General features: G+C 41.9%; 1 pseudogene; it reads right to left on the reverse strand.

Annotated features, from left to right (window-relative positions):
• Positions 1 to 853: 853 nt before the first annotated feature.
• Positions 854 to 7,372, reverse strand: LOC115815231 (uncharacterized; annotated as a pseudogene).
• Between the last annotated feature and the right edge of the window lie 304 nt (positions 7,373 to 7,676).

Raw genomic sequence — 7,676 nt, forward strand, 5'->3', positions numbered from 1 at the left:
GAGTGGTGAGTGCTAATGTGGGTGACTGAGAAGTGCTCATGTGGGGGCTCCAGGGTGAGAGTATGGTGGTAATCCATCATGAAGATAAACTGCAGGCACCAAGGCCTCATCTGAAATTTCATCACAACCACTAATAGGGTGACTCATGAGTCACATTTCACACATTTTTTCCTCTGTGAACCCTCCATATGATTGCATTAGATGGGCTAGTGTTCTTGGCCAGTGATTTCACAGGGCTATGACCTTGGGAACACAGTGATGACCTTGGAAAACAGAGACAGACTTTTGTTCAGTTATATTAAAAAAAATCCTTTAATGAGCTGATGGAATTTTTCTATGAGATGACATGTTGAGTGCTATGTTGCATTTAATAAGAATGCATTTCAAGTTCATACTGAGATGCAGTAGGTAAGACAAATAAGAACCACTGTAATACATATGTGTTCAGTGACAGGTCAGGTACAAGAGTGCATAGTTAGTTAGTTAGTTGTCCACGTTAGTCCCTGTGGGACATATGGTTCGATAAGCTTCCTCCACAGGTCACGGTCTTGTGCCTTGGCTGATGCTTCGACCCCTGACAGACCCATCCCCTCTAGCTCAGCCATCACCGTTCTCCACCAGGTTGTCTTTGGTCTGCCCCTTTTTCTCTTGTCAGCTGGAGTCGATCTCAGGGCAACTTTAGGAATCCTATCACCGGCCATCCTCAGGACATGACCGAGCCAACTGATCCTAAGCTCCTGAGCCAAGTTCTTACAGCCTGTCTTCTTGTACAGGTCCTCACGTGATATTTTGTTTGACAGGTAGATGTTGCAGATCTTTCTTAGGTGCTTATTGTGGAAGGCAATGACTTTGTTCATGTCTTTCTGAACCACTCTCCAGCTCTAATAAAGGAGCCATAAAGGAGCACTGACTTAACATTCCTGTTATATAGCCTGATCTTTGTTTTGATGCTGTACTGTTTGGACTTCCAGATGTTACTGAGTCGACTGTAAACACCTCTGGCCTTGTTGAGTCAGGCCTTGATTTCCTCTTGGGCACCGTTGTCACTGCTTATTAGGCTGCCAAGGTATGTGAAGTCCTCAACACTCTCCAAGGCCTCACCATCGATGGTAATTGGTGGGTCAACTGGTGCATTTACACGCATTACTTTGGTCTTTTTATTATTGATGCGGAGGCCAGTTTTCTTGGCAAAGCTTGAAAGTCTGTCAGTCTTCGTTTGGAGATGGCCATGTGTTGATGAGATAACAGCTAGATCATCAGCATAATCAAGGTCCTCCAACTGTGCAAACATGCTCCACTGAGTGCCATGTGGACGGTCAGATGTTGTTTGGCACAGAACCCGGTTGATGGTAATCAGGAACAGGATAGGGGAGAGAATACACCCTTGTCACACTCCAAATCTGACTTCAAACTATTCTGTGAGAGTGTTATCGAGGATGATGCCGCACTCAAAGCGTAAAATTTCCCTATGATTTTGACAGTTTTGGGGGGAATTCCATATGCCCTAAGGATCTTCCACAGGCTCTCTCGATGAACGCTATCAAACAGCTTCTGAAGTCAATAAAGTTGAGGTACAGGGGCACATTCCATTCCAGGTGCTGCTCAATGATGTTGTGAAGAGCAAATATCTGGTCAATGCAACCCCTGCCCTTGCGAAATCCTGCTTGTTCCTTTTTGAGTTTTGTGTCCACTCCTGTGTCAATCCTTTTGAGGAGAATCCTGCAGAAGACTTTACTGGGAATAGAGAGTAGGGTTATTACTCACCAGCTGTCACTGTTGTTGAGGTCACTTTCTTTGGCAGTTCGCAGATCAGCCCTTTGCTCCAGTCCTTTGGTATGACATCATGCTCCCATATCTTGAAAAAGAGGTCTGATAGCACCGTGGCGGCTGTCGTGGTATCAACTTTTAGCAGCTCCGCTTGAATGGCATCTATTCCAGCTGCTTTGTGGCTTTTCATTGCCTTGATTGCCATTAGTACTTCAGTTTGGGTAGGTGGGCTAGTGTCAATGTCAACAATATCATCCACAGGTTCTGGTTGGGCTGGGTCTTCGGGCTCCGGCCAATTCAGCACCTCTTCGAAATGCTGAACCCATCTCGCAGCTTGCTCCTTTTCAATTGCTATGACCTTTCCCTGTTTGTCTTTGACTGGCAAGGTATTGCTGTTGTGTTGACCACAGAGTTGTTTGGTGATTTGGTACATGTTGCTCAGTTCTCCCTTAGCTGTTGCCTGTTCTGCTTCACTTGCCAGATTCTCAATAAACACTCTTTTGTCCCTTCGAGCACAACTTTTGACCATGATGTCTTTGGCCTTTTACTCCTCCTCAGTGTTGATTTTCACACATTTTTTTAATTTAGTCATAGTCTTAGTCTTTTGACTAAAATGTCCCTTAAATTTAGTCAGATATTAGTCATGTCATATTGATTCAATTTAGTCAATAACTCACAGACTAAAATGGCACATTATTTTAGTCAACGAAAATAATATCATTTAGTTGATGAAATTATATTTGTCAGATTGTAACAATTTTTTAACTGTAGATTAGAACTAGAGATGCGTTTATACCTCCATACCATTAGGCGCTTTCGGACCGAACATTCGATAGGAGCTACCCCCTGGGGAGCTTCTCCTAGAGCTACATATGTTCTAGGGCTTTTTTCCTGTTTGCATTCGCACCGCCAGTGGGAACGCTGAGGTGATGTAAGCCGGCTGATGGTGGTATAGCAACATCACGCTAAGAGCTGTTGTTTACACGGCTAACCAGGGTAGCTGCACATTTTTAAGTACAAATTTAATGACTTTTAAATACCTCTAAAAGGAAAAACAATAATACCATTACTGTGGCAAAAGAAATCGACAAATTAGACTGCAGTATACACAATTATTGAGATTTGTTGAATTTGAATGATAGAAATATTGAGTGCACATTTGATAACTGCCTTCTCATTAACAAAAATAAAACTGTATGGTGATAGACCCAGTCCAATGGAGAAAAATGTCCCCCTGCACTTACCATCGCAGTAGCAGTGAACGACTCGATGGGCATAATACTTTTTGGGTGCAAGCATGGTGCTTGTGCCTGACACTTGCTCGCAGCGTTGTGTTTTTGGTTTTTTCCTTTTTCCCTGCCGCACCCCTCAAATTGTAAGCTGGATAAACACATTCTTCTTCTAGGTTAAAATGCGGATCACAGCCACACAAGTAGACACACAAGCACCTACCAAAGCGGAGTGTACGCTACCTCTTCAATGTACAAACATACATTGGATGTTGCGGAAATAGTCATTGTTGGGGGATGTAAAATAAAACATAAAAACTTAACATGTCTCTCCTCCTACAATTCCAGACACTTTAAGAAATTTTTAGACCTGAATATCAAAACCTAATGTAAGACGTTATAAGGCTTCATATTTTACATAGAATTTTAAAAATGGAGGTTGCAATCATCTTATACCTATGTCTGAACCAATGTCCGTACAACTACGTCACAAGGTTCCTATTTCGCGCTGCGAAAGTACCCGCCCTGAAGTAGGAGCTAAAAAAGCCCCCCAAAACGGCGTTCTAAGAACTATAATCATTACAAGTTCCTGCGGTGCGAACACAGAGCTCTATAGCCTGGTACATGAATTATTTTTTGAATAAGAGAGCAATTCATGTTTTAAGTTCCAATGGGACCGGAGGCCAAAATTTAGATTTTTGTATTTCCTTCTCCATAGCAGGGTCTGTGAGAGACCAATTTAGCCCCAAAAGATGAGGGAGAAGCCAAGGGAGCTCTTCTGAGCTCCAGATTCTGAAATGTTGATTCAATTGTAATTTAGGAGTCTTTTAGTAATTTGGATTACCAGAGGGCAGTGTTCATTTTGGCAGGCGATTTTGATTCAGTCTTAGTTTTCGTGTTTCGACTACAATACGTATTCGCTTTTGTCATATTTTAGTCATTTGATCATTATTAGTTTTAGTCTAGTTTTAGTCAACGAAAACTAGACAAGTTATAGTCAAATTTTAGTCAAACGCATTTGTCACATTTTCGCCAATTTGCATTTTTTAAATTATATCATTACAGTGATTTCATCAAGCACACAGACATTCATAGGCTTGCTATCGGTATGCACAATTGACGTTACTAAGTGAAGTGACAAGAAAACATAGCTGTCTGCTTCTAGCTAGCAAAGTCAAGCCTCTAAGTTGATTTTGATGAAGTGTAACTTTTCTTATCATACATTTCTAGGTGGTGTGTCTTCAAATGCCTCTTGAGGTTTGAGTATTTTTTCCACCGATTTTGCACCCACATTGTTTGCAGTGCATTTTATTTTCAGTTGTATTATAGCTAAAATGTGTCACAAATTCGTTGTTTTTCCTCTTCTGAGAGTAGCCATGATATAAATTGCCAGCAGCATTGTCAGATGGGAAATCTTAAAGTATCATACCAGAGACTCAAAATTATAGTATTTTGAGGGAAATTATCGGACGCACGACATAACCAAGAGAACAAATACATGTAATTTCAGAAAACACGTATTTACTGAGACAAACAACTTTCTGGACACCGCCTACAAGCCACATTGTTTAAAAACAAACTTTGCCTCTCTCCTGTCCTCACCTTCCTGTTCAGCACTTTTTTTTTTTTTTGCTTTGCTTTTTTCATGTGGATGCAGCAGTAAGCTATATCTAGCACAAACTCTCTTCATATGAGCGGGCGCTTGTTTGACGAGCTCATGTAACTTGTAATATTATAACGATAACTACATTGCACTGGGTAAATATAGTACTGGCCCGTAAAATACCCCAAATTTCTTATTTGCAAAGAAGATTTGATTAATGGTTAAGTAAACGACAGCTCGTGAGTTCATCATCACAACAAGAATGATTGGCTGGAAAGAGTGTGAGCAGAGATGTGTAAACACAGACGTAGGATCCATATTTTACTATCCTGATTGTGTCAGGAAATGAATTAAAATGAGATACCCTAGCCCTAGACTGATTACAACTACTAATGCTGTAAGTGGCACAAAATGATCAAATTATCGTTCATTATGGGACTTTTGGCATTATTAATCACACATCGTACAGAGGGCAAAATTATCGTACAAATTCAATAATAATTGTACATCTGGCAACACTGGTTGCCAAGCTAATGTTAGTTAAAATGTTTAACGTTCGATTTCCAGAGGATGTTGGCTATAATTGCTTGTCCATTCATTTGTCTCTGACATTATCGTTTTGTTAGCATTCGTCAATGAAAATGGTAATGGCATTTTTCCATTACAGTTTTTGTCAGTGAAATTAACACTGCCGGGGACCATAGAAATTTGGCTAATACCTCTTTTCCATCAGGACAGTGCCAGTGCCGATCCAGTTCTGTCTTGGTTTCTTTTGAGAATTGGTCCGCATTTTGACAGGTTTGAGAACTGAATGTTATGTAGTGAAAGTTGAGGTAGTTTCCATGGGGGAAAAAATCATGGTAGACAGAACTCATCTGCTTTGCTTGCTTTCTATAAATTTATTTTTACACTAGGCTTCCACACAATGAAACACCTCGCGAATTTTGCCCCACCACTTTTCAAAATTTGCGAAAAAAGCAAGCCTGACTCCTAGCTCAAAAGTTCAAGTCCTTGAATGAAGGTACAGCGGTCTGTTTGCCCCCACCGGAGCCACTGAGAGTTTTTTTCTACCGCTCTGGCCCTGACTAAGTTCATGTAACATGTAAACAACAACCCATGCTAATTGAGACACAAATGGTTGCCCATACATCTTTTAATCATACACATGTTTTCATTATGCTACACGTAGCTTTTTGCCTCCATCATCCTGGTCAGACTTTTTTTGTTACTCCTGCCTCTCTAGAGTATGTCACGTACCAAACACATCACAGACTGAACTGATTGGTTCTCGCATGGTTCTCATTTGCATAGCAGTGGTTCCAACGTTTGGACAAGACATTTGAGGAGCCGTCTTTTTTTGGTGGAAACGCATGGAACCGGTTCTAGATTAGGCACCGCAACTGGCACACGTCAGTGGAAAAGGGCTACAAGTTCTATATTTGCTGGGCTTTTGGCTGTGCTGGCTGCCTGCTCCAAATGCCATGAAAAACACTGTGCTTGTATGATTAATTTATTTTTAGAAATTCTGAATTTTATATTTTAGAAAACAGAGTAGGGGCAACAGTCTGGAAACACAAATATCTTTCCATACTCTCTTTTCTTTTTCCATACTTATCAAGACCTGGAAATTACTAAAATCAAATTCCGTACTTTTCAATACTTTTCCATACCACGTAGGAACCCTGTGGTTTGTGGATGTCTTTGTGGGGAAAGATGGTTCCTCCAATCACACAGCTGTTGTTCATGCAGAGGTCCACTAGCCTTTCACCATTGTTGTTGATGCCACAACCATGTCACCCTGCTGCCTCTTCTATCCTGTTGTTATCACTTCCCACTTTTGCATTTAGATCACCCATGATTAGGAGCACATCATGTTGGGGGACTTTGGAGACAACCTGTTGTAACTGGTCATACCAATCATCCTTCTCCACTTCTTCTGCCTCGTTGGTGGGGGCATAGCACTGCAAGATGATAAGTTTGCTGTACTTGGAGTGGAATCCTGCCCTTAGCAGTCTGTCACTGATGGGTTCCCACTCCATGAGGGATCCAGCTGCACTCTTGGACATAATTAGGGCGACACCACTAGTGTGTGCTTCTTCCTAGCCAGAGAATAGTATAGTTGAGCCCTCGCTCATCACCTTGCGTCCTGACCCAGTCCACCTGCACTCGCTCACTCCCAGAATATCCCGTTGGTACCGCTTTGTTACAGCCGGCCACACCAACCGCAACATAAAGGGGACACAGACAGAGTTCGGCTCAAAATTTAGAGGCTTTATTGAACTGAAAGGCACCGAAAACAAAACATTAATCAGTGCAGCTTTGCTCTGAGCCGTTGGTTGGAATTGCGCATAGGGTTTAAAAACCGTAAAGGATCGTGGTCACTGTAAACAATTATGGAGAAAGATGAAAGACTTAAATAAACTTCAAAACGCTGAATGGCCAGTCAAGGCCAGTGCCTCTTTCTCAATGGTGGAATAACGCCGTTGCTGCGGGTTAAATTTTCAAGAGAAATAACAAACTGGGTGCTCTTCAACATCAGTACCACACTGGAGGAGGACAGCGCCAGCTCCAGAATCACTTGTGTCAACTGCAAGGCGGAATGATTTTGAAAAGTCGGGAGCTGACAGTGTGGGAGCAGAAGCCCCTTTACATTTTTGAAGGCCTGCTGACATGACTCAGACCAATGAAAATCATGTTTGGGACTAAGCAGGTCAGTCAGTGGGGCAATGACGGGCGAAAAGTTCCTGAAGAATTTCCGGTAATAACCGGTCATTCCTAAAAACGACGTAGTTGTTGACGGTCTTTCAGAACCGGGAACTCTGCAATTACACTTATCTTTGCCTCTATAGGGCACACTTGCCCTCTTCCAACTACTTTTCCCAGATACATTATGGTAGCTTTGCCGAATTCACACTTTGCCAAATTGATCATTAGATTGGCGTTCAACAAACGCTGGAAGAGATTTCGAATTTGGATTAAATGCTCAGACCAAGAAGAACTACAAATCACAACATCATCGAGGTAAGCTTCGCATCCAACGAGTCCTGACAACACTATATTGACACGCTGCTGGAACG

This window comes from Chanos chanos, chromosome 6 (genome assembly GCF_902362185.1).
Source record: "Chanos chanos chromosome 6, fChaCha1.1, whole genome shotgun sequence".
NCBI classification, from domain to species: domain Eukaryota; kingdom Metazoa; phylum Chordata; class Actinopteri; order Gonorynchiformes; family Chanidae; genus Chanos; species Chanos chanos.